Here is a 27,658-nt window from a genome sequence, read left to right as displayed (position 1 = left end):
ATGAGGATAAGAAACTCAGTATATGGACCACCAAGATGGCTCAGTTGGGAAGAGTGCCTGCCGTACTCCCTCCCAGTACCTGCCCCTAACTGCCACACAGAAATAAATGCACAAACAAATGTGGGCCAGTGAATTGGCTTAGCAGATAAAGGGCTGGTTTACCCACCTGAGTTCAATCCCCTGTCCTTGGATTGAACTGGCTCCCACAAATTGTCCCCTGACCTCCACTCATGGGTTGGGACATGCACACAAAATGAATAAATATGCAAATATAGTAAGAAACTCATTACAGGTCCTTTCTATCTATGCATTTTATATTTATGGATTGAAACCTTGGAAACAAACTACTTGAAAAAGTATCTCTACATTGAAAAATGTATTGTTTCCTCCTATCTGTGTCTGTACTCAACACAGTAAGACTAGGGTCTATGCAGTATTCATATTAGGCATTGGAAATAATCTAAAGAAGATCTGAATGTGTCAAAAGAAGTGTAGAGTAACATGAATATTTTACTAGTTTCTGAGGGTTGACTGTGTGACAGACTCAGACCCTAAACTTTTAGTCACTTTGCATTTCCATTTGCTATATTCACATCTATTGTTGTTAATATTGACCGGGTCTCACAATGTAATCTGAGCTGGCCTTGTACTGCTATGCCTCCTGCTTTGTGCTCTCTCCCTTTTGAGACAGGGTCTCACTATGTAGCTCTGGCTAACCTGAAACTGGCTACAAAGACCAGGTGGTTGGGAACTCATAGAGATCCAATTGTCTCTGCCCTGGTGTGCCTGGATTAAAGGCATGCAGCACTGTGCTCACCTTGCTTGGTATGTTATCATGAGATTAACATGCATCCATCACCAAGCTGGCTGTATTTGTTTCCTGAACAATGTTTGTCTCCTTGGGACTTTGACCCATTCTTCACTCTGTTGATAAAGAAACTGGCCCTAACCCCAAACACTATGGAGTAAGAGGGGAACAGAGGTCACTCACATATTATGTCCAGCTGGATGGGGTCACTCCTCTTGGAACTGACTTGATTGGATACTTCACACTGATAGTCCCCGGAATGCAAACTCCTGGCAGGGACTATTTCAAGGGTGCTGTTGTTCGGGGACAGCTTCATCCTATTCGTGATCCTCAGACTCTGGCCTTTGAAGAGCCAAAGGATTGAGATCCCAGTGTCGTTTGACAAGCACTTCAGGATCACAGAGGTCAGGCCTTTGACTGTGGTGTTGGTGAATTGGATGGAGGGTTTAATCACTGGTTCTGTGAATAAACAGTGGAGGGGACCAGCTGAGAGTCATTCACCCTCAGAGATCTCAGTCAGCTCCCAGGGCATATACAATGAAGGGGACCTCTTCAAGATATCATGTTCAAGATATATTCTGTAAAGAAAGAGCTGAATCTTACTCCTACCAAGATCACCCACAGTGAGACTGACTCAGGGTATTTGTGTAGATTCCACACTGGGAGCATCTTCAGCCCAAATGTCCAGAAATCTCATGGTTGGGAGGAATGTATTTCCCAATGATATTTGTGGGAATTCTTGCTCATATTTTCTGTGAGGGTGAACAGTCAGATCCTGCCTTTATGAAATAGCCATTTAATTTTAATTAAAAAATTAGTCATAGGGTTAAGATGGCCTACCTAAACTTAAAGGTGTTAAAGGCTAAACCTCACGACTGGGAGAAATCCTTAACTGAAGAATTTCTGTTTGTAGAAAAATTGTGTTTCTTGCCCCCTGGATATGGATTAAATACTACAGAGGAGAAGAAGTGATTAATCACAGTGCTGATGACAGCCTACCACTCTAATGCTGAATACTGATATTTTTGAGACAGGCTCTCACTGTACAGTCCTAGCTCACGTGGAACTTGCTTCGTAGACCAGGCTGGTCTCAAACTCACACTCTCTACCTGTCTCTCCCTCCTCAGTACTGGCATCAAAGATGTGTGCTACCACACTCAGCTGACATATGTTTTTTGAACCTTGAAGAGAGCAAGCAAAAAGGCATCATCAACTGTCAGTGACATTGTTCACCCTGACTCAGAACAGGGCTCCAAGGCACCTTCTCCACCCACTCTTTCCATCCCATGGAGTCAGAGCTGAGCCAGCCACCTCACCCATGAGACAAGAGCAGACCTCTCAGCAGATGTCAGTCCCCATCTGTGGGGAATATTCTCCTCCAATTTGGAGAATAAGAATGTGAGCAAAGTTGAAAGCCCTGGGTGTTCCTTGTAGGTCATGGAGATCATAAAATGAAAATGGAGGGGAGAGAAAAGCTTGTGTTATGCACAGAAAGAAATCTTGACCTTGAGGTTCTCCTAACCATGGAAAGTCCCTCACACAACCTAAGGCTTTCCAAGACTGGGAGAACCTCCTCCTCACACTGCAAGCTCCATCCCTATTGGCCAGAAACCAGAGAACCAGGAAGCCATTAGACATAGGGATGGAGTAGGAGGCTTGAGGTAAGACTGAGTTTTGCTTGTTCCCATAGTCCTAGGCTGTAATTAAATGCTTCTGCCACTTCCCAGAAAACCAAAAGACTCCACTCCAAACCTGGTGCTGATATTTCAGAGATCCACTTAATAAGAACTATAATGTTCTTGACTGTGGTCCTATTGATTCCAGGAAAAACATTATAGATGAGGCAGGAATAAGATCTGCTATTATTAGTATTAATATTGGGGATAAAGAACACTTGGGAGGATGACTGGAGCTCTCCATTGACAAACCAAGACTACTGTGCAGGTGGGTTAGCATCTGTGTGGCAGGAGATGTGAGGTTTCTCCTTGAATGGAAATGAATATTTGAGGGGCATATGATCAGGACATTTGGACACTCTGGAGAAAATAGAATAAAATCACACATGATGTCAGCAGAGGGAAGGGGAAATCCTGGTCTGTAGAAGGACATAGTATCTCTTTGAGCTGTGCTTTAACCTTAGTTGAGCAGGTCCTACCCAGAGCTGGGGTGCAGATTAGCAGAAGAGTACTCATTCAGCATTCACAAGCCCTGAACTATCTAAAGCACAACACACAAATACCCCCAGTGCACACTGTTGTGTGCACTGAGAATGAGTCTAACATGTCCCCTGTCTCCATCACCCTGAGCCTCTCTAGGCAGAAGTCCCTGTAGCCCATTTAAGATCAATGCTGGGCCTGTCCACATATGCTTGGGCTGAGACAGGATGCCCTGGCAGCCTAGGTATCTGTATGGTAGGTCTGTGTCATGAACCCAAGGGGACTGGGACCGAGTGTGGTAGATCTAGCCTTCTGTATTTAGGCAGTTGGGACCAGGATGAAACAGAAAATATTTAAAGTAATATTCAGAGGGACTTGCAGAGTCCCTCACTGGGTTCCAGGTTCACATTCATAGGGTCCTGTGTCAGTCCTCACAACACTGAGTAAAGTGAGAGTCCTCTTGTCCTCAGACAGCTTCAGCCTGTCCTCTTCTGAGAGGCTTTGATCATTTATCCTCCACAGGTAGGCTGTATTCTGAGTCTCAGGCTCACACATTAATGCTACTGAGTCCTCACCCTCCATGGGATTGGAATTGTTGGTTGTGATGGTGGGCTTCGGTAGCAGTGCTGTGCTGACCACAGAGAGATAATTACCCTGTGTGGTACTTCTGATTCTTGCAAAGGCCTCTTACGACCAGAGACAGACTCTTAACTTCCAGCCAGCCCAGATCCTTAAAGAATCAGGCAGGAAGCAAATTAGAGGCAGATGGAGTGGCTGAGTACTCAGAGATAATGGGGCCTCCTGTGCTGTGTATGGGAGAAGCAAGGACTTTCTCATGAGAGAACTGAGCTGCAGTGTTTGGTGATGGTCAGAATCAAGACTTGGAATTAGAGACCTCATTTTATCTCCTGGTCCTCACTGACCCATTGCCTGCCTTGAGACACAAGGTTTGAGTTCCTCCAGCTACACTGACCTCCCCTGATGAGTGTGAACCAGAGTCCTCCCAGCCTTTGCTGTTCAGGGCTGTCATATAGATGGGTTATGATTAGTCTTCCCATTGAGCATCCCTGAGAAACCTGATAGCCTGTCAGAGATCTCACACAGCTCAGGATCTGACTGACATTTAGGTCAGCCTGGGCCACAGGTGGGCCATTCTTGTCAGGTGTTTGATGTTGATTGACATGAATCAGGGAGTCCTGATTCCACGAAATGGTCTAGAAGAGTGAAGGTACCTAGTACCATTTCCATGGTGGGGAGGCTGGAGATGTCGCTGTGAATAGATAGCTTGTGCTATCCACCCCTCACTGCCCTCAGATCCCTACTCATACTCAGAATCTATGGTGAGTGTAGCATGTCTTGTCTGACCTCCTCCTCTAAAGACTCTGTGCCTTCATTTTCTGGGCTTTCCATGCTCTGTTTCCTCTGAAGTGCTTGTCAACCCCTGGGGCCACCTTCTAGATGTCCTTGCTGCTCTATCTTCCTGCCCAGTAGTAGCAGGGCTTTCTGAGGAGGACTAGTTTGATTTTGGTTTAAACCTCTCTACCTCAAACAGGCTCAGATACCTGTGAGCAAATGAGTGTCCTAGGGCCTGGGGTTTATTTGCAGATTTCTCAGGGTCCTACATAATGATGTTGTTTACTCGCCCACTTTGAGTTTTTATCTGTGCATGATGGGGTTGTAAGGATCTGCAATTCTCTCTGTCTGTGGAGAAGAGCTTCAACTCCAGCATGGCTCCCATGCCCTGCTGCTCTTGTGTCAGTTTTGTTGTCCTTCCTGGAAGCTGAGCTTCCTGGCAGGAGGCAGCACCTCCCAGGATCACTTCAGCTGAGGGCAAGGTCTGTGTGCCTAAATCTGCTCCACTTCTTCCCTCTCAACGTGGGCCTTCCATTCCTCTCCCCCTTTCTCTCTTTATGGTCCAGTCCTCTAGAACATGCTTTGAGTAGAAAGGCTAACCAGGAACCCTTGGCCTGAGGGAACAAAGGTCACCCAAGGACTGACGTTTGCCATGTCTTTCTCCATCCCTGTCGGCACCAGAGGGAGACCCTGTGCTTCCTAAACCCAATGGTGGATTTCCTCTTGTGACACAGAAACACACTGAGCCCATCTCAGTCTGATCCAGGAATTAGAAGTTTCATGTCCTGGGTGTGCAGGATGGGCTGACCTGTGTGTCCTAAAGAGAGGATGTGGACTTCATCATCCTATGAATAGTCTCAGGGAGACTAGCTAACTTCCTGTGTTGATTGAGCTGTGGCTGTGGTCTGCCCATGTCCTCTTGAGCTTTCTGGGATGTCTTCTGTCTAGGTAACTCCCCTGTGACCACCCTGTCTTTCCCTCTGAGTGACACCAGGAGGGAAGGGACTGTCAGGAGGTAAAGTAGCATCCTCAGAGACATGGGAAGAAGGTGGAATGTTAGAGTAGGCTTGTGGGAGGAACCTCCAGGTGTTGGGACTGTTTGGAATCAGGTGTCTCAGTTAGCTTTCTATTGCTGTGAGAAACAACATGACCAAAGTAACTTGAGGAGGAGAGGGTTTCTTTTGTCCTATGGTATACAGTCCTATGATGGGAAGTCATAGAAGGAAATGAAACAGAGGCCATGGAGGACTGCTACTTACTGGCTTGTTCCCAAGGCTTGTTCAACTTTCTTTTTTTATCCAGTTCAAGACACCTGCCCAGGGGTGGTTTTCCTCACAGTGGGCTTAGCCCTTCCACACCAATTTTAAATCAAAAAAATATTCCACATATTTGTCTACAGGTAGTGGGGATCTCTGTAAATGCCTTGGTCCACAGAGGCAAGAAGAAAATTCTGTTCAACAGGACTCAGGAGTCCGTGATGGTTCAGACTTCAGGAGTCTGACTCCAGTCAGAATATTTGAGACTGTTTAAATACAGTACAATTGGGATAAAAAAGTTTCTGTGTGCACAAGGAGACACGTTACATAGAAACTTTTCTCAAAGCACATGTCAGTTCTTCTGTGGAACTGAAATTGGGTTCTGTAGATAGGCCACATGTGTTATCTTAAGGACCTAGGAGAGTATCTGGTGTGGTCTCTGTCGTACGGAGAGCACAGAGATCACCTAGGTTATTAACCATCTCCAGTCCTATATGGGAGTACCTTGGGAAACCCCTGGCCATGTAGATAACACAGAGGTCATCTAGACTGTTAACCAGTTCTGTTCCTGCTTGTTGGAGGTTGTGGGAGCCAGATATGGCCTGGCCCTACAGATCATGCAGAGATCACCTGGGCTATGGGACACCTCCATTCCTAGCCTTCTGGGCAGAAAGCAGGTTATAACTACCCAGCAAGATTAACTTCCCTGGTTTTCCTAGTGCTTCCCAATTTTTTGAATTGAGGTTCCCTCTTCCCAAATGACCCTGGTTTTGTCAAGAAGATTTCAGTGTAGCAGATAATTACCAAACTTCATTCCTGTGTTCAGCTAACTCTCTATCTTTGCTTACAAACAATAGGGTCATTTAATTTCCTTTCGCAACATTGATTTATCAAGCTACATTCCAGGCCCTGTGATTAATTAATGTAGCCCTGTAAGCTACATGACTGAGGAACTGAGGCCTAACCTTGGGTGTAGGGACATACTTGCCTTCTTTAATCATCAGACTGTTTTCCAACAGGCAGGATCCATGGGTCTATAATGCATGAGACTTTCTTATTTTCAGGTTCCATCCTCTGCAAATCCCACATCTAACCAAGAGGAAGGTTACTTCTAGCCTATTTTTGTCTTTTTTGTGTCTCTGATTGGATCAATTGGCAGAATAACCCAAACTATTTCCCTAATCATCTTCACTACCTGTCTTAGTCACCTGTATCTTTTAGGCTGGCTCAGATAGTTTAGTCAATTCATTGATCTAACTAAGCATCATTGTTCTTATAAAAATCATCTTCATTATGATCTGCAAGTAAGTTGCCCAGTGAGGAATAGAATTTTCCCAAGAAACAATCTATTGTTGAAGAATATTATTTTAAGGTGTGTTAATTTTGTTTATGTTACATTTGTTTAACTCTGTGAAACTGTGTTACTTTGACTGTCTAAAACACCTGATGGTGTAATAAAGAGCTGAACAGCCAATAGCAAGGCAAGAGAAAGGATAAGCAAGGCTGGCATGAGAGAGGATAAATAGAAGGAGATAGAGGAGAGCAGGAGAGAAGAAAAGGGGCAGAGAACATTAGGTGACAGCCACCCCTCTACAGAGCCAACCATGGAGTAAGAGTGAAAGTAAGATTCCAGAAGTAACAAAAGGAAAAAGCCCAGAGGCAAAAAGTAGAAGGGATAATTTAAAGTTAAGAAAAATTGACTAGAAACAAGCCAAGCTAAAGCAGGGCATTTATAATTAAGAATAAGCCTCTGTGTGTAATTTATTTGGGAGCTGGGTGGCAGTCGATCCCCCAAAAAAGTGAAAACAAGCAACAAAATTATGATGTTCCTATGTGAGGTAGAGTAAAAGAAAATCCGGGCTGGAGAGATGGCTCAGAGGTTAAGAGCACTGGCTGTTCTTCCAGAGGTCCTGAGTTCAATTCCCAGCAACCACATGGTGGCTCATAACCATCCGTAATGAGATCTGGTGCCCTCTTCTGGCCTGCAAGCCTACATGTAGGCAGAATACTGTATACATAATAAATAAATAAATCTTAAAAAAAAAAAAAAAGAAAAGAAAATCCAACAACACACTATACTAGATACACTGGGATCCTTTCACATAGTATTCATACTTGTTGCATACAGCAGGAACACAACAGCAACAAGCAGGAGGAAGCACAGAAGCAGCAAGGGGCATTCTGGAGACTATTCCACTCCCCAGGTTCCTCTCTAGCCTTTAGCTTTGCTATTTGGCTAATTGAACTCCATGAGCTCTATTGCTGATGGCAGCTCCTCTGACATGACCACTGACAACATTTGAACCTCACTGTGACCCTTCCACTCCTTTGGGTCCTCCCTACACATCACGCTGCTTCTCCCCATTTCTTCCCATTACTTGACTGCTTTGCTTTTCTGGCAGGAAGCATTACTAGAGCAGCAGTTCTCAACCTGTGGGTCACAACCACTAGACTAGTAGTTCTCAACCTGTAGGTCTCAATTCCTTTGAGAGGGATTATGAATGACCCCTTCACAGGGGTCATATATCAAATATCCTGCATATCAGCTATTTACATTATGATTCTTAACAGTAGCAAAATTTTAGTTATGAAAATCATCTATGGTTGGGGGGTCATGTGGAACTATATTAATGGGTCATAGCATTAGGAAGGTTGAGAACCACTGCTCTAGAGGGCAGACATGCTCCTTTTTGAGATCATGTGACCTTGTCATCCCTGAGACAAGTGTAGCTGATTGTACAGCCCCAATCTCAGTTCTCAGACAGGCCTGGAGTGAAACTCCTGGTACAGTCCCTGGCCCACAAGGGCCTCATGTGGAGGGTGTGATGGCATGAGCTGGTGATGGGGAACCAAGGCAGGACCCAGATCACTTAGAGGGGCAATGGTCTAGGTGCAAAGGCAAGACCTCAGAACCTAGTTCTTCTATCTGTAAAATGTGAAGCTGTGCCCCCAAGGGCTCAGTCACTTCAAATCTATGTACAGATGACTAGAAGGGGAGGCTGTGGAACATTCTAGACAGTATCTTAAACAGTGCGAGCAAGGTCTTCCCAAGGACTTGAAGTAGCACTCTCACCTGGAAGATCAGGAGGGTGTGACAGTCACAATGGGACCGATGCTACCTGGGCCTGAGGGAGCAGATGGCTTCTGGGTTTCAGGGTCACCCTAGAAGTGGGGTGTGGTGATGTATACTCCCCTTCAGCAGACCCTATTCTTGGTTGTCTGTGTAAAGCTGGGTCTCCCGTCACTCCCTTGAGGGCAAAAGAGGACCAGGATCTTCCCAGAATCAGACAGTGGAGAATGCAGGAGAGTTTGGCAGGTAGACTGAGGAGCTCGAGGTGAGCTGCAGGTCCTGGTGGTGGAGCACCTAGCTGATGGTCACCAGAAGGTGATGCACAGGCTGCTGGGTACGGTAGAATGAGTCTATTGGCAGAGTGGCTCCCTGAGAATACAGTCTTGTGCTACAACATTAAGGAGCCCCTTCCTACTCAATGCTTCTGGTTTAAGCTCCTGACTTAATTCTGAGCTTCCTGGTACAACGTCCCCCAACAACTGAGACCCATTCACAAGCCACTTGTCCCCATCACACTGTGGGCTCTGGTTGACCACCACCTTTTCTAGCACTTTCAGGTCTTCATAATGACCATTATCTTGCCCCTGTCCCTAGCAGGGTGACTGACTAGCTGGAAGCCAATGTGCAACAGGCTAAGGGGCCTGAGTCCTTGGGTTTAAATGTAATTGGCCCCTATAAGCTTATTGGGAGTGGCACTTTAGGAGGTGTGGCTTTGTTGTAATAGGTGTGGCCTGGTTGGAGGAAGTGTGTCACTGTGAAGGTGGGCTTTAAGGTATCATATGCTCCAGCCATGCCTGGTGTCTCAACCATTTCCTGTTGCCTGTGGATCAAGATGTACCAGCTCCTTCTCTAGTACCATGCCTGTCTGCATACCACCATGCTTCCCTCTATGATAATAGACTAAAGTTCTGAAACTGTAAGCTACCAACTCAATGAAATGTTTTCCTTTATAAGAGTTGCTGTGATGTCTCTTCATAGCAACAGAAACCCAAACTAAGACAGAAGTTGGTACCAGGGACTGGAGTATTGTTATGAGAGGCCAGACCATGTTTTTGTTTGGAGTAATATGGAGTTTGTGAGTTTGGATGTGTGAGCAAGAGAGGAATCTGGAGTATATGATATGGTGGGATGACTCATCCCTAACAAGCTTGAGGGACAGCTAGTCCAAACCAGGAAAAGATACTTTCTGAGAGCCAACCTGGGTCTGCCTAAAGGCCTTAGCAACAGCAGCTGAGATATGATCTGTGATGTCCTGGACCAATGAGAGGCAGCCACATCACATCAGCAGATGCATATTCATCAGACCTTCTCCTAGGGTGTGGTGGAGGGTATGTAAGGCTTGCCTCTTCCCGAATAAACTGAGCTTGTTGTTTCAACATTCTCCCAGAGTCTGTGTCGTTGACTCTGCACCTACTTGGCCCTGTTCGCCCAAAGGGAACAACAGCTCAGGACCCTGTGACATGATAGGACACTGGCTATTCCCTAGTAGGAGAAGGAGATAGTTTCGGGGAACTAAGGAGACAGTAGTGTGTGTAAGGAAGAAATGAGAACAGAGTGGGCAAATGTTGAGGAGTGCTTCATGCACTCACTGAAGGTTTGGCCACTTAGCTTTGTGGGATTAGAGAACAAGTCACAGCTGAGAGGTGAAATAGAATCCCAAACAGACACACATGGGAGATTGTATCTCTCCACCATGGAACTGCAGCTGTGACCAACCAAGACAGTTCCTGTTTGTAGGACCTTGGATTTCATGGCCCGTCATGTGTACAGCAAAAATCCCATGACAGGAAATAGGTGCAGTCCTAGAACTGTACACAAGCCAATCTACATTGTCATCTTTCTGAGGGCAGAGATCACATGCCAGGAACCTACACATATACTCACCCAACTGTCAGAGGGCATTCCCCAGTGGAGGTCATCCCCTACCACAGCCCATTATTTTCTGCCACAGCCAGTTTTCTGATCACTACTCAGCCGGCTCCCCAGCTACAGTGAACTCCATAAACTGCTCTTGCTGTTGTGGTCTAAAGGGTGCAGTCTCTCACCAACAATCTGTTTCCTGCTAGCCATCAGCTACCCAATCTCTTATCTGCCTTTCTCTCTGTAGACTCTGAAGGCTGGGGCTATAGGGTTGCATCCTTTGTGGACTCTCCTCCCCTTTCCCCCTTATTGAGGGGCAGAAGACTGGGAATACATGAGCAGCAGCTAATGGGACAGGTCCCATCGCTGCATTTTTATTTCAGAAGACCGTTGCTGTTGTTGGTGGAGATGAGAAGCCTGAAGTTAGGGATTTGGGTGGCTGGGTATTAATCTTCAGGAAATAATATGAAGCTCCATCCACATGAAAAGTATGCTCATTACAGTCAGTCTCAAAGACAGAGAGAGAGAGAGAGACTGACACACAGACAGAGAGAACTTGGGTGCATCTCAGATGACAACTTGCAGGTGAAAGGTCTCTCCTTTCACCTCAGGATTTGGGGACTGAACTCGGGTGTCAGATTTGTGAACTGCACTTTACACACTAAACCATCTCATCTGCCCTAATCATGGTGTGTGTGTGTGTGTGTGTGTGTGTGTGTGTGTGTTGGTGTGAACCGACTCTCATGTAGCCCAAGGAGTCCCAATGTTCTCCTGGGACCAAGTGCTGTGACTGCAGGTGTGCTCCACTGTGATTCTGTGGATCAAACCTAGGCCAGGGACAGCCAGGCAAGCACTCTAGCAATGGGACTACCTTTAAGTTTTTTCAGCCTTTAAGTTCTCTAAGTGACCATCTCAATTGCTAAGAAGAATATAAGTTACTATGTGGCAGGAGCTTTCTGGCAAAGAACAGAGACACACAATAGTCCCCTCCTTTAGAGTCAACCCACGTGGTCTATGTTAGTCCTGCACAGGAAACATGCCTCAGGAAGGTTTTCTGTGCTAGAGACTTTAAAAACAGCACTCAGCCAACTTTAACATGCAGCCTGTGGTCCCTGGTCATTGTCCACTGTTGCTCCTTGAGGGCCTTTCATCTGCAGTGGCCCTTTGGCCAATGTCCACCCTCACTTTTGAGCATGCCTTCCATAATTCTCTAAGAAACCTGCCAGTCTTCTACACAATAGGATGTCTCTTGTCTGAATCCATCTGGTAGACATCAAGTGACTAGGCTGCTGGGCAGAGGAGGGGACACAGTGAGATTCCAGAGCCTGTACTTCTGACTGGTTGGAATGGAGTCTTTCCTTTGAAGGCCAGAGCAGGTTAAGATGAGAGGAGACAAAGGAAAGGGGTGTGGCCCTTCCTCCTTTGGGTTTGTGCTGGGAACTACACAGGGGCTAGCTCACCCACACCTGCAACCTCTTTTTTAGTAGGCAGAATACAGGCGAGCAGGCTAAGGGTGAGAGAAGTGCAGTTCCTTGTCTGCTGCATGAGGAACTAAGGACACACAGTTGTGCCTCTGAGTGTCCCCATCTCTCCAGAGACATCTGAGAGGAAGCAGGCAGTGAAAGTGGCAGTGATTACCTCATTAGGAGAGCTGTCACATGATCCAAGTTAGCAAGAGAACAGTCACCAGAGCATGGAAGTGCAAAGCTCATCTGAGACTTGTGATTTGTAGATGAATGAGGCTGCAGGAGGTAGTGGTAGATGTGGGGTGGAGGTTGAGAGGGGTGATGCCCAAGTCCAGTTAGAGGATTTTCATCCTCCAGAGTCTATTTCACAGACCTAGCTTATTAGGAACAGAGGAGAGGGAACAAGGACAGAGACCTGGATTATTCAGTTCAGGCATTCTCCAAGCTCACAAAGCCTTGATTATTCCTTCCTCGGTAGTACTTGTGACTGACATGTTCCTATGACAAAGAGGAGCACAGTGATCCATGGCAACCAGACACACACAGCAGAGAGTCTCCCTAAGGGACAATGAATGCCTACAACCTTCACACACAGCAGGAAAGGTGTTAGGGTGAGGAACTTGCTCTTGGACATGTGGCCCCCTCATGCCAGCCTAGCTTACTTAGGTGGACTGAGTCTCCCTTCAGCACTGACTTGGTCTCCTGCGGCTGGAAAGGCCACGAGGACCTACAGCACCTGAGAACTGGTGTTGCACAATATTTGTTTAACAATGTAAAGATGTGTTGTGTTTGTATAACTATGTAAAGATGTATTGCTGTTTTACCTTGACTGCCTAAGGCACCTGAATTGTCTAAGAAGAAGCTGAATGGCCAACAGCAAAAGAGGAGGTATTGGCAGGAAATCTGGGCAGGAAGAGTAAGTAGGAGGAGGAATTTAGGCTCTGGAAAGAAATAGAAAGAGAAGCCAGGGAGGCAAGATAGACAGACAGACAGACAGGGAGGAAGCAGGAAAGTAGGACATACAGAATGAAAGAAAGGTAAATAGCCCTGAGGTGTGGTGATAATTTATTTGTACTGAATTGTGATTTTATTTGTATGTTAATAAATAAAGTTTGCCTGGAGATCAGAGGTCATAGTGAGACAGGAACAGAAGTCAGGCAGTGGTGGCCCATGCCCTTAATCCCATCACATGGCAGGCAGAGTCTCTGTGTGGTCAAGGACACAGTCAAGCATGGTGACCCGAGCCTTTAATCCAGTACCAACCATAGAGACCTGGAGGTCTGTATAGACAAGCAGTGATGAGGAAGTCATGTGGCTGGGCTTAGAGCCACTGAGAAGGCAGAACAGTAGAGCAATAAAAACACAAGTCACACAGGAAGAAGCTCTCTCTGGGGAAGTGACAGCAGCGAGGTGGTAAAATAAGGTAGTCATGACTTTCTGATCTCTTTGGCTATTTACCTCTGTATTTGGCTCTGTGTTTCTGATTTACTAAGACTATTTAGAATTTCGTCTACACTGAGGCAAAACACAGATGAATAGAAACAGCTTAATTTAAGGTAAAGGAGCTAGTCAGACAAGCCTCAGCTAAAACCAAGCATTCATAATTAATAAGTCTCCGTGTCTTGATTTGGGAGCTAGTTGATGGCCCAAAGAAAATGCCAGCCAGAGGCTGGGAAAAGAAGATCTGCTTTGTAAGTCAGACAGGAGACAGTGGCTGGTGTCCAGGATGCCATGGAAGGACGGGCAGGTGGTGGGACCTTTGATTCCCGAAGGTCAGTGCCTTTACTTACTGTGGGTGGATGGGTCCAGTTGTCCTCACTGAGCATGCTCTTCCTCCTCACCCTAAAGAAGTGGGAGACACTGTCACTGTTGTCTGGTTCCTCAGTTGGGAAGGACCCTGGGAGCCGATGATTTCTGGCAGCCGTGTGGTGTCCTTGCTGTGCATTCACACCATGGCTGCCACTGCCTTTCTTGGTGCTGCCTCCTTTTCCAATCTAACCAGCCCCTCCTAGCCTTTGATCCTTTCACCCCATCATATTTGCTGTTTTCTAACTGGTGCTGGGGATGGTACTTGGGTTAAGTGGGACATCTCGGATCCCAATGGTCTCTTCTTTTCAGTGTTCTGCACATTCTGTCTTCACACCCACACCCCTTTGTCTCCCACTGGTGGGTTCTTTTTTCTCACTGCTTGTCCCAGGGGACCCTGAGGCTCATCCCTGTAGATTCTCTGTCTGACCTTTACATTCTCCCTCCGCTCTTTTTCTTTCATCCGTTCCTTTTGCTTCTTGTCTTTTTCTTTGTGGCGCCTTTTTTCATGACTGGAAGACAGAGAAATACAATGGGTTTTTTGTTCTAAGCCCTGTGGGAATGGGAATGGCCATGACCAGCAGAGAGTGGGGTTTAGGGAGCGGGAAGGCAGGGATTGAAGGACCCCATGAATTAGTGAGAAGCCAGCACTTAGGAAAGGCAAGAAGAAATCCAGTCTAGCGACAGACAGTCATGAAGAAAACCTTTTTCGTTCCCTAGCAGGGAAGAAGTAGAAGAGGAAATGTCACCATACTGGTTAAGTTTCTTGAAAAACACGAAGTACGCCAGGCCTCCTAGGATAGCCAGCCCAGCCAGAACTTCAACAGCCAAGGCAGCAGCAACCGGAACTGACATAGGGAAATTTCTCTTTGATGGTTGATCTGTTGTGGAAAGATTCAGAAGAAGGAAGAAAGAATCAGAGTACACAGGCACTTGGGGAAGCTCGCTCAGCATGGTGTGTGATCCCTGTCTGTTTCTTTGTGTGCATTTTCTGTAAGAAGGTTGACTGGGTGAGGGGAGGCTTGAGTCTGGATGACAAAGTGAGCTCTAGAGCAGCCTGGCTTAGAGAGAGAAACACCGTCTCAAACCAGATCCAGAACCCTCAGCCAGAGTATTCCTTGGTCCAATTTCACCCCTGTAGCTAAATAATATTTTTTACATTTATTTATTGGTTTTGTGTTTGTGTGTCTGTTTGGGCATGCGCTGTGGACTGTGTGACGACATCAGAGGACAACTGTGCGAGTCTGTTCTTTTTTTCTACCATGTGGGTCCCGGGGACTGAACTTAGGTGGTTATGCTTGACTGCAAGCACCTTTGTCTGCTGAAGCATCCCCATCACCTCTCAGTTATTTCTGACAAGAGACCTGAGACTGGAATTCAGGAAAAGATCCCCTTACCACAGGCAATGTTTAGAAAACTGGGTATCCATTCAGCAGTGGTGGTGCACACCTTTAATTCCAACACTTGGGAGGCAGAGGCAGGTGGGTCTCTGTGAGTTCAAGGCCAGCCTGGTCTGCAGAGTGAGTTCTAGGACAGCCAGGGTTGTTACACAGAGAAACCCTGTCTCGAACCCCCTCCCCTAAAAAAAAGAAGAAAAAAGAAAACTGAATATCAGTACCAAATAGCTTTCCCCTAGTACCATCTGCAAAAACAGCGCTAAACAGATCAGAGACCTGAATTACAGAACTAAAAACGCTAAACCTTTTAGAAAAAGGTAAAAGCTTCATGGCATTGGATTTGGCTGTGCTTTCTTGACTGTGACAGCAAAGCAGAGGTGTCAACAGCAACCAAACAATAAATTAGGCATCCTGAAAAGGGAAGACTTCTGGGCATCAGGGACTTGTCAGCCATCTGATGTTGTACTTTACAGGCTTTAGTTGCATGCTTGTCCAAATCCTTCAGATGAGACAGAATAACTGTCTCATGAAGAGCAGGTCCTACTGTGGATCTCCACAAAGCCACTAAAGCCCTCTGCCTGTCGGGAGCTTCTTCCTGAACACAGCTGTCTGTGGCTCAGTAAACTGCCTGTTGAATGCTGCCTCTGCATTCCCAATTTTCTTAGAAACAGCTGTCCTGTCATCTTCCACGTCCTGATATTGCTGGGGACTTTGTGTGATGGTAACAGTGTCCTAATAGCTCATATCAGCCAGTCAATCCCAGACTGATTTCTACCACAGTCCCTCAGGTTATAGAGCCTTTGTCTCAGGACAGATGGGTGGTTACATTGCTCAGTTTCTCCATTTCCCTGGTACTCAGACCAATCCCTCCACACTCAGGCCAGAATCCTCATGATCTAGGCTCTGACTAGAGCTCTCATTATTTGCTTAAAAACCTTTCCCAATTCAAGCACTTGAGGGGCTGAGTGTTCAACAATCATCATAGTTTCTTGTCCTGAACCTCTATGAAAGCTCCTTCTGGGTGCTGAAACATGCGATATACTCTGTGTTAAAGGTCAGACCCGAGGGGATTCTATCACTCCCACCATGTTGCTTCCATGAGTTCTAAGTGAAGCTGTAAGCTCAAAATAAACTTTCTTCTCTAGTTGCCTTGGTCACTGTGTCCTCACAGCAATAGATAAGTAACTGAGACACTACACACCCCACACTTACGCCACACATACACACACATATACACACCACACAGACACACACACACCATACACACACCACACCCCTCCCCACACATACACACACACCACATACACACACCACACACACACCACACCCCTCCCCACACATACACACACCACATACACACACCACACACACACCACACCCCTCCCCACACATACACACACCACATACACACACACCACACCCCTCCCCACAAAAAAATACACACATACACCACACACACACACACACACACACACACAAACACACACACACACCACTGCCTGGGATACAAAGTGAGACCTTATTCTAGAAACACAACCAGCAACAAATAAAGCAAGACTACTAATAGGCCCAGTGACTATTGTGTATTTGGGTGTATGTCCAGGAGAGCTGGATGCAGGGGTGCAGGGATCCCCACAAACACCATCCTCACAACTGTCACACACACACACACACACACACACACACACACACACACACACACACACTGATGGATAAAAAATAAGAAAATGTGGCACATCCACACATCGGTACAATTATAAAATAGAATGCTATTGTTTCAAAGAAAAATGAGCTGAGCATGGTGGCTTATTTCTATCATTCAAGAGGCTGGAGCAAGAGTATTGAGAATTCAAGGCTAGACTGAAACAAAAAAATCAGATTCCTGTCTCAAACAAACCAAAATGGTAAAATTCTGATACATGGTACATAATGGGTAAACTCTGAAAGTATTGTGCTACGTGAAGGGAAGCAGATATAAAAGGACTGTTCATGTGTTACTCTGCTCATGTGAGTGGGGTAGTTGGATAAATTGTAAAATGGTAGGTAAAGGGGCTGAAGGAGGAAGAGATGGGGGACTATTGTTTTTATATGTGACTGTATGTGTTCATGTGTGCACATCTGTGTGGAACCAAAAGCTGATGTTGAGATCTTCCACAACCACTTGGCCACTTGTTTTCCTATTCTCTTTCTTTTTTGAGACAGAGTCTCAAAATCTGTAGTTTACCAATTGGCTAGATTGGCTGGCTAGTAAGCTCTAGGAATCCTCCATCTCTGCCTTGCCATTTCTTACCACACCTTGTTATACATGGGTGATGGTGATTCACACACATGCTTGTCACTGTCTGTCCCCAGAGCTAATGTTGAATGGCTCTAAAGGTTTGCATGCTAAATGATAAAGTTATGAGATTGGACCATGGCTACACAGCACTGCAAATGTACTTTACATCACTGAAAAAATAGCTAAAACAGGAAATAACTTATATATATTTTACCACAAAAACAACATACAGAAAAGAATCTTGTGCAAGGTCACACTGTAAATGGCAGACACAGGAAAGGAAACGATGCCTTCTCCATTCACAGATTCCATCCAGAGCCCTAGAACAAGCCAAACACAGGTTAGACATATTCAGAAGAATCCAGATGTAGGGTGCACAACTGTAGGAGCAGCACCTGGGAGGTGGAGGCAGGAAGATCAAGAGTTCAAGACAATCATCATCTATATACTGTGAGGATGCCTGAGCTGCATGGGATATTGTCCCCCCAAAACAAAAAGACTCCAACGAAACAAAACATTCCAGAACAATTATCTCTGCACTGAAAACTGCACAGACATTTCCTGGCATCATTTCTCACTAACAGACTAGTGCTATTTGTGTGGGAGTCTGTCAGAGGACCAGCTCCAATCCATCAAAGGGATCTTGTGGGGAGGAGAGAGGAATAAGGAAGTATTAGATAGAAAGATAGGAGAGGACAAGAAAGAAAGAGACACAGAATAGCTTTGGGAGGGCCCTGGGTCAATACCCAGCCGCCCTGAGGTTTATTCCAAAGGACTTTTTATACAATGCCAAGGGGAGAGGCAAAAAACCTCCACTTTCAAGATCAAAGCACAACATACAGCTAAGTGTAGACCCTTCAAAACACCTGGTAGCTATGCCCATGGCCAAATCATCCCATTATGCAGCCCTGCTGGGTAAAGCAAGCTCAGATTCTCTGACCTTGAGTAAGGCTCAAAGTGGGGACTCCAACACTTTGCCTTGTGCTGGCACTTTATGACTTGCTGGAATCTGAAATATGAGGTACAGTATGTGGGATGGCATGCAGACTTACATGGAAACACTGATATTTTTGCAAGGAACTAGAGCATCCACAGATTCTGATATCTGTGGGCTTCCTTATGGTGATATTTTATTTGTACTAAAATGTGATTTGTATGTTAATAAATAAAGTTTCCCAGGAGTCAGGGCTATTAGCAAACCATAGCAGAAACTGGGCGGTGATGGTGCATGCCTTTAATCCCAGCACTTGGTAGGCAGAGCTAGGTAGACCTCTGTGTGTTCAAGGATACAGCCAGCATTAGAGACACATGCCTTTAATCTCAATACCAACCATAGAAAACCTGGAGGTCTGTATAGACAGGCAGTGACTAGGAGGTCATGTGGTTGGGTTTGCAACCAATGAGAAGGCAGAACAGAAACACTATAAAAAGACAGACACATAGGAAGTAGGTCTCTTTTGGAGAGGTACAGCAACATTGAAGGGTAAGGTTTTTAGCTCTTAGCTATTGCTCTGACCTCTTGGCTTTCATTTTGCATTGGTTCTGTGTTTCTTATCGAATAAGACGGTTGGTTACATCTACATTTGGTGCCCAATGTGACAAGAAGCCATTAAAAAATGCTTCGCTTGGCTTGGTGGGAGGTTTCCCTGCCTGGGCAGCCCAGCTCCCTAGCTCGGGCCCAGGTCGGCTTGGTCTCAGGCCAGACTGACCATAGCCCCAAGCAGTTAGCTGCAGCTGGAGCTACTTGCTTAAAGCCGGTGCTACAAACAACTCAGGCCTGCCCTGCCGAACAGGGCCCCTGCCTGTAAAGCCAATGCACATGGTCAGAGCTTAGGGAAGCCAGAGCCCAGGCTTAACTCGACTCAAGCGGGAACAAGTGGCTGGATTTGAGCTGTTAGCCAGAGCTTGTGGCTACGCTTTCTCTCTCTCTCTCTCTCTCTCTCTCTCTCTCTCTCTCTCTCTCTCTCTCTCTTTTGGATTCACACCTCGGACACTAGGGGGCTGTTTTGAAATTCTCTCAGATTTCTACTGTTCTACATAGACTTGGTAAGTCAATTAAGATATCAGATATTTTAAAGGAAACTATATAAAAGAAAAATTTTTTCCACATTTAAAAAAAATGGGTTTTCTGTGTACATTGGAAGAAAATTGGGCTTTGTTTGAAATTTTAGGCTGTCTGACAATGGAACAACTATATGAGAAGATTAATGTTGATCAAATTATGTACTTTATTACTTTTCTTATCCTCATTTTACTATTTAAAAAGATAGTCAATTTAAGTGCCAGGATAAAAGTTTTAGAAAAACCTGTTAAACTTGTTAAAATGAATCATAGAGAAATTCAAATTCAGACAGGAGAAATTAACAGTGAGTTTGTTTCAATATTGGATCATAAGGCTACAGAAAGAAAGCCTATTTTCACACAGTCACCCGTAATTTATCCGGTAACCGTACAGCAGTTACCTGATCAAGTGAATACACAAAATATTTGGGCTCCAATTGTAATGTTAGTTTACAAAGGTTTAAGGAGGCAATAGTATCTTATGGCATGCATTCCCCATAGGTAAAGCAAATGTTAAACTCCTGGTCAACATATAATAGGATTATACCACAGGACTGGTGGGAGCTGGCACAGGCTGTTCTGGTACCCGGTCAATGGCTCCAGTGGCAAATGTGGTTCAAGGAAATGGCTAAAAACATAGAAAAACAATGGAGGGAAAAAGGAATACAAGTCTTCCAGGATCAGCTTGTTGGAGAAGGCCAATATGCTGCAGTACAAATACAATGTTTATATGATATCCAAACCTTAATTCTAAGTCCAATGACAGCCTTGAATGCATGGGACAGAGTTGAGGAACCAGGAAAGAAAACTGAGTCATTTACAAAGGTTATATATGGCCCAAAAGAAACTTTCACAATTTTTTTACAAAGACTGGCTTCAGCAGTAACGAGAATGGTCCCAGATTCAGAAGCTAGTCAGATAATAATTGAATCTTTGGCCTTTGAGAATACGAATGCAGCATGAAAAAGAATAATCAGGCTGTTAAAGGCAAGATCTGCACATTTGGAAGAATGGATTAGAGACACGGTTAATGTTGAGGCTCATGACCATGATGATATGTGGGTAGGAAAAGCAATTTCAAAAGGTTTGAGAAATGTTAGATGTTTTGGATGTGGAAAGCAAGGATATTTGAAAAGGGACTGTAAACAGGGCATTCCTAGAAACAATGTCTCTTCAAGGAACAATGGCAACAGACTGCCCCTTCCTTCTGGAGTATGCAGAAGGTGTGGTAAGGGAAAACACTGGACCAATGAATGTAGATCAACAAGGGAGAGGCAAGACACTCCTTTGCCTTGGTCTTTGGGAAACTCCCAAAGGGGCCTCAGGCAGGCCCCCATAACAAATTCAATTCAAACCTTTCCTGCACTTATAGAGGAAACCCCTACTCAGAGCAATTAAATAACCAAATGCCTATGGGAATTAATCGTATTGCTCAGGATGATGAAACAGAGAGAATAGAAAATTCAGGAAAAAACATAAAGAAAAATTTTTGACAAACTTCTATAAATGAACAAAGACCAAACTTAACAATAAGAATAAATTGTGTTTTGTTGTCTGGTCTGGTAGACACAGGTGCTGACATGACCATAATTACACCAGAATTTTGGCATCCAACTTGGCCTCTTCAGGAGGTAAACATTCAACTGTTAGGAATTGGAACATTATCTCAAGTGAAACAGAGTGCAAGATGGCTCGAATGTATAGGTCCAGAAGGACAGAGAGGAAAATTAAAACCATATGTGGCTAACATAGCTATGAACCTGTGGGGTCGAGACCTGTTGCAACAATGTAATACTCACATTAACATCCCTCCAACCTCAGAAATAAATCATAAACTAGCACATGTTTCTGAGAGAAATATTAGAAGATATTAATATAATGAGTGGTCACCAGCCATCCATATTATAAAAGGACAGGGACAACAACTGATGATCTTCCAAAGACACCATCAGCTCTACCTTTAAAATGGATAACAGACAAGCCTGTATGGGTTCAGCAATGGCCTTTAACAACAGAGAAACTCCAGGTTTTACAAGAGCTGGTAGAAGAACAGTTAAATGCTCAGCATATTGAAGAATCAACCAGCCCTTGGAATTCTCCTGTATTTGTTATTAAAAAGAAATCTGGTACATGGAGAATGGTAACAGACCTTAGAGCAATTAACAAAGTAATTCAGTCAATGGGCTCTCTACAATCTGTAATTCCTTTGCCTACTCTGTTACCAAAAGGATGGCCTCTCAGTTATTGATTTAAAAGACTGTTTCTTTTCAATACCCTTACAAGAAAAAGACAGAGAAAGATTTGCCTTCATGGTGCATACTTACAATAATTCTCTACTGGTTAAAAGATTTCAATGGAGGGTCCTCCCACAGGGAAGGTTGAATAACTCAACTCTGTGCCAATATTTTGTACAACAGCCATTGGAAGTGATATGTAAAAATTTCTTAAATCTATAATTTATCATTATATGGATGATATTTTACTAGCTGACTCAAATACAGATACTTTAGAAAAAAATATTTGAAGAAGTAAAGAAAATTTTGCCTTGCTAGGGATTACAAATTGCTCCTGAAAAGATACAAAGAGGAGATTCTATTAATTATTTAGGATATAAAATAGGTCTACAAAAAAATTAGACCCCAAAAGGTGCAAATTAGGAGAGATTGACTACAGACTCTTAATGACTTTCAAAGATTATTTGGAGACATTTCTTATCCACGAACTATTGTTGGGGTAAAAAATGATGAACTGAACAATTTGTTCAAAACCTTAGAAGGTGACAAGGACTTAAATACTCCAAGAGAATTATCACCTGAAGCTGAGAAAGAATTGGCCTTGGTAGAAAAAAAAAGTACATGAAGGGCACGTGGATCATATTGATCCAAAGCTGGATTGCATTTTGGTTATTTTACCTTCTAGGCATTCTCCTACAGGAATATTAATGCAGAGGGAAGATGTTATATTGGAATGGATATTTTTACCAAATAAACCGAATAAAAAATTAAAAACTTATGTGGAAAAAATCTCTGACTTGATTTGGAAAGGAAAATTGAGACTTCATCAATTAGCAGGAATAGACCCAGCAGAAATTGTCATACCTTTAACTAAAGAGGACATTGAAAAATTATGGACAGAAAGTTAACCTTGGCAAAGAGCTTGCTGTAATTTTTTGGGAGAAATTAACAGCAAATATCCCAAAAGCGATAGAATTGATCTTATAAAGAGAGCTGATTTAATCTTGCCTCGAATTTTTGGGAAAAACCCATATCTGGAGTTTGTACATTTTATACAGATGCCAACAAACAAGGAAAGGCAGGTTACAAATCAGAAAACTTAAATAAAGTGGTTCAAAGTCCTTATAATTCAGTTCAAAAATCAGAATTGTATGCTATTCTGTTGGTATTAATGGATTTTTCAGAACCTCTCAACATAGTAACTGACTCTCAGTATGCTGAAAGAGTACTATTACATATTGAGACTGCAGAGTTTATCCCTGATGAGTCAAAATTAACTTCACTATTTATTCAATTACAAGATACAATCAGAAAAAGGAGTCATCCTTTATATATAACTCACATCCAATCCCATAATGGTCTGCCAGGCCCTCTAGCACAAGGCAATGATGAGATTGATAAATTATTGATAGGAAATGTGCTGGAGGCCTCAGAATTTCATAAAAAACATCATGTCAATAGTAAAGGTTTAAAAAAGGATTTTTCCATAACCTGGCAACAAGCCAAAGAAATAGTAAAGAAATGTCTTACTTGTTCCTTCTACAATCAAACGCCACTACCAGCAGGATGTAATCCAAAGGGTACTCAAAGGAATGAAATCTGGCAGATGGATGTGTTTCACTCTGCAGAATTTGGAAAACTGAAATATGTACACCATACCATCGATACTTATTCAGGATTTCAATGGGCAACTGCTTTGAGTTCTGAAAAAGCTGATTCTGTAATCACTCATTTGCTAGAAGTTATGGCCATCATGGGTATACCTGCAAAAATCAAAACTGACAATGTTCCATCATATGTCTCTGTTAAAATGAAACAGTTTTTTTGCTTATTACAATATAAAGCATATTACAGGTATACCACATAATCCTACAGGTCAAACAGTTATAGAAAGATCAAACAGAACTCTAAAGGTTATGCTAAATAAACAGAAAGTGGTAACAAAAACCTCCAGAAATAGACTGTATAATGCTCTATTAACTTGGAATTTTTTCAATGCCAATGAGAAAGGAACAACAGCTGCAAAGAGACATTGGATAATAGAAAAAAACTACAGAATTAAATCATCCTATATACTTTAAGGATGTGCTGACCTCAGAATGGAAACCAGGATATGTGTTACATTGGGGACAAGGTTTTGCTTTTGTTTCTACAGGAGAAGATAAGCTGTGGGTACCATCAAAATTGATAAAAGTTTGATTTGAACAAGAGAGACCTCTTGATTAGAGGAGGTGATAGTTCATCAACCAGCATGAACATCCAATTTAAACTAACTTATACCAGTAAAACATGCCTTTTCATTTAATCAGATAATAACTTGCCAAAAAGGAACCTCCCCAAAATTAGTCTTGGGGAAAGGTTTTTTTTTTTTGTCTTTTTGGAGAATGAAGGCTAAGGAATCTGAAGAACTCCGGACAAATGAGACATCTGAAGAAAAAGGACAAATCATCTATCCCAGGAAACCCCGGAAACAGAGGAAAATGGCCTATTGGTATATCATCTATAAAATTTTATAAATCTTCCTAAATGTTTGTTTCTGCTCTTCTCTAAAGACATGTAACACTATTGGTCTTCTTGTAGTCCCAGTTCAATTAAAATTTAAAGCTGGCTTTGGAGTTGGAGAATGGCTCTCTCCTTCTTTAATCTCAAGCATGTTGTTAAAAGGAAAATGCAAACTCCCTGTATCATGCCAGAAGAAAAGAACTATCTTCTGCAATGGGACAGGAGAAAAAACAAATTAATTAAGGGACTATTCTATTATTAATCTCAACTCTTTGATTCTATTCTGATTCTTTAAACTTTTCTTAAATATGAATTTTATATCAAAATTTACAAGATTAATATATATATATATATACAGATATATATATACATTTTAAACTTTGTTAAGATATGAATGATCATATAGAGTACTAACTAATTCTAGAAAAAAGGCTTCAATTAGCTGGTATATATGTCTTTGTGTTCGTGTCTCTTATCAGTTTTCTGCAGGAAATCACAGCCAGGCCTAACATCAACTGAAGTCTCCAGGAAGAACATGGGGCCCCACAATAACAACAATTCCACGTGGACAATAATAACATCACTAAGCTGACAAACATCATCTACAGATCAGCTTTAGACTACAAAGTGCTCAGAGCAATTTTGAGAGGGCTAGCTGAGATGATCTAGTCTCAAAGACTACTTGAATAAGGACTTGAGATAAACCCTGAACTTGGGCATTATCCACAGACTGGATAATGAAGGATATAGTTAGCTTTCCTAGAATTTGACAATTAACCTAAAATTTTTCTTTTAGGATAAAAATAACTTCACCCATACCCAGCAGGAAGCAATTTTAAGAATACAACGCCCACATTCCCAAAGAGGTGGTGTTGGGCAGGTGGTTTTTTGGTCTTTTAATGTGTTTTGGGTCTGGGATAATGTTCATTGTTTAGGGGGGTTGGTTACAAGTTGTTGTTAAGGGTTAGGAAAAGGGCTAAGCAATGGAAATTAGATGTAAGGTTTTTGTTTAAAAAAAGACAATTACTAGTTTTAAATACTAGTTTTACACTGGATTGGATTGTTTTATACTATATACAAATTATATATATTGAAATTGATATTGTTAGAAAATGCTATATGTATATCTCTAATTGTACTTATACCATTCATTTAACAATGTAATGCAATTTTCTGATCCTTGAATGTTATTATTACCAACTATTAGGATATAAAGAAATGAAAGTTAGTAGTTAAAATCATAATAGAACTTGTGGTCAAATTAGGTATGTTTTCAAGATTGAGCAGATATATTTTAGATAGACAGGTCATCTTCAAACCCTTCAGAGATGTACAGAATATGGCATTTAAAATGTTTTAATAACTTAGAAAATTTTTCTTTTTTGTTATGACTATGAGACATGTCAGTTCCTGGCAGTACCAATCTACTTCAGAGAAAATATGGGCATTGAAGAAACTGCATATGGAGTTAACTTTCATTGTGGCAAAAGTTACCCACTGGACAACAAAGTATCCTCAAATCAACTGCTGACAAACAGGACAGACAGGACATGAAACAAAGGACTACCAATTCTTGCCAAATCAAGTGTGGTTATGGCTTTATCAAAAGGCATCTTCTGAGGTCAGGACAATATGGCACCATCCCTGAAGTGACCTTCGCAATCCGGAAAAGGTACAGTGCTCTTTTCTTCGAAGGCAGCTGAACAGGCAGTAGGCCGATGGCTTCTGATGTGCAGTGGAACAGTAACTGAAACAGTTATTCTTGAAGAATAACTAAGGTGACACCTCTCAATAGTAGACTGGCATTTAGTAGAAGGATATGGTGAAGAACAGGATGCTGAGATGAAGTCACAAACACACATAGCCAAGAAGAATGGACAGCTGAATTAAAAAAAAAACATCAACCATTTCCATAATTTAAAATCCTGAGTCATGGCAGGACACTAGTGGAATTCAGGTGTTTCTGGTACATGGACTGCTCTCACCCAATGTGAGGTTGAACTATTGACCTTGTGTACATCCTACTTCACAAATGAGTCTGTCACATACGCTAAGCCTATAGGCTGAAGATGATGCCCCAACACTGCGAAGAAACCTTGATGACTGTCCAGGCAGCTGGCTGTTTCTGTCAACTCACATTTTTTTTTTGGAAGCTGCTTGCATGCACTTCCTGTTTTTATTTTTTATTATGTAATATTATTTCCTTCTTGGGTCTCTGAGGGAGTTGAAGATTAGTTAGTTATAGTTGAAGATTAGTTAGGATAGAAAGTGAATTAGGTACATTTTGGACTTACCAAAATAGGATAGATAATGGAATTATTTTCTTTGAATTTGTCGAATACAAATGAACTAGACATTGTTTAGGTATTTATTACTTGTATATATTGTATATAGTTATTGTACTTTTGTATATAGTTCTTCTTACATTAGTTACAATTTTTTCCTTTTTTCTTTTTATTAAAATAGAAAAGGGGAAGTATGGTGATATTTTATTTGTACTAAAATGTTATTTATATGTTAATAAATAAAGTTTCCCAGGAGTCAGGGCTATTAGCAAACCATAGCAGAAACTGGGCGGTGATGGTGCATGCCTTTAATCCCAGCACTTGGTAGGCAGAGCTAGGTAGACCTCTGTGTGTTCAAGGATACAGCCAGCATTAGAGACACACGCCTTTAATCTCAATTCCAACCATAGAAGACCTGGAGGTCTGTACAGACAGGCAGTGACTAGGAGGTCATGTGGTTGGGTTTGCAACCAATGAGAAGGCAGAACAGAAACACTGTAAAAAGACAGACACACAGGAAGTAGGTCTCTTTTGGAGAGGTACAGCAACATTGAAGGGTAAGGTTTTTAGCTCTTAGCTATTGCTCTGACCTCTTGGCTGTCATCTTTGCACTGGTTCTGTGTTTCTTATTGAATAAGATGGTTGGTTACATCTATACTTCCTGGAGCCAGTTACCCATGGATACCAAGGATCACATGCCTGACTCAGAGCTTAACCCTTAACCACTTTGTAATTGGGTTTACAACTTTGGTTTTATTTGCATTCAAACAGTTTGGAGACAGGGCCTTACTCTCTATCCTCCTGCCTCAGCCCCCTAAGTGTAGGGTAATAGGTAGGTGCTACATTGATTCACTATATTGGTGTCTCAGGTGATAGTCTCCCCGCTGTGTCTGTCATCTAATTTGCACAGTATTAATAAAGAATCCCCCAGTAAGAGGCCTTGGAGATGCTAGAGAGGGTACAATAGCTTAATGGAAAAAAAAACTATCTGAGTTGGATCCCTATAACCCAGGTAGAGATGGAAGGAAGGAACCTATTCTATAAAGTCTTCTGACCTCCACACATGCACCATGGTACTGTGCTCTACCCAATTATAGTCACATAAGTGCCTTGCACAAAACAGCGG

At 43.0% G+C, this 27,658-nt stretch overlaps 1 pseudogene; it reads right to left on the bottom strand.

Annotated features, from left to right (window-relative positions):
* Nucleotides 1-983: 983 nt before the first annotated feature.
* Nucleotides 984-27,658, bottom strand: part of LOC128124081 (carcinoembryonic antigen-related cell adhesion molecule 1-like) — a 69,918-nt pseudogene continuing 43,243 nt past the window's right edge.

The sequence above is a fragment of the Peromyscus californicus genome, unplaced genomic scaffold, assembly GCF_007827085.1.
Source record: "Peromyscus californicus insignis strain IS unplaced genomic scaffold, ASM782708v3 Scaffold_4__1_contigs__length_199733344, whole genome shotgun sequence".
NCBI lineage: Eukaryota > Metazoa > Chordata > Mammalia > Rodentia > Cricetidae > Peromyscus > Peromyscus californicus.
This window is presented reverse-complemented; position numbering and strand designations above follow the sequence as displayed.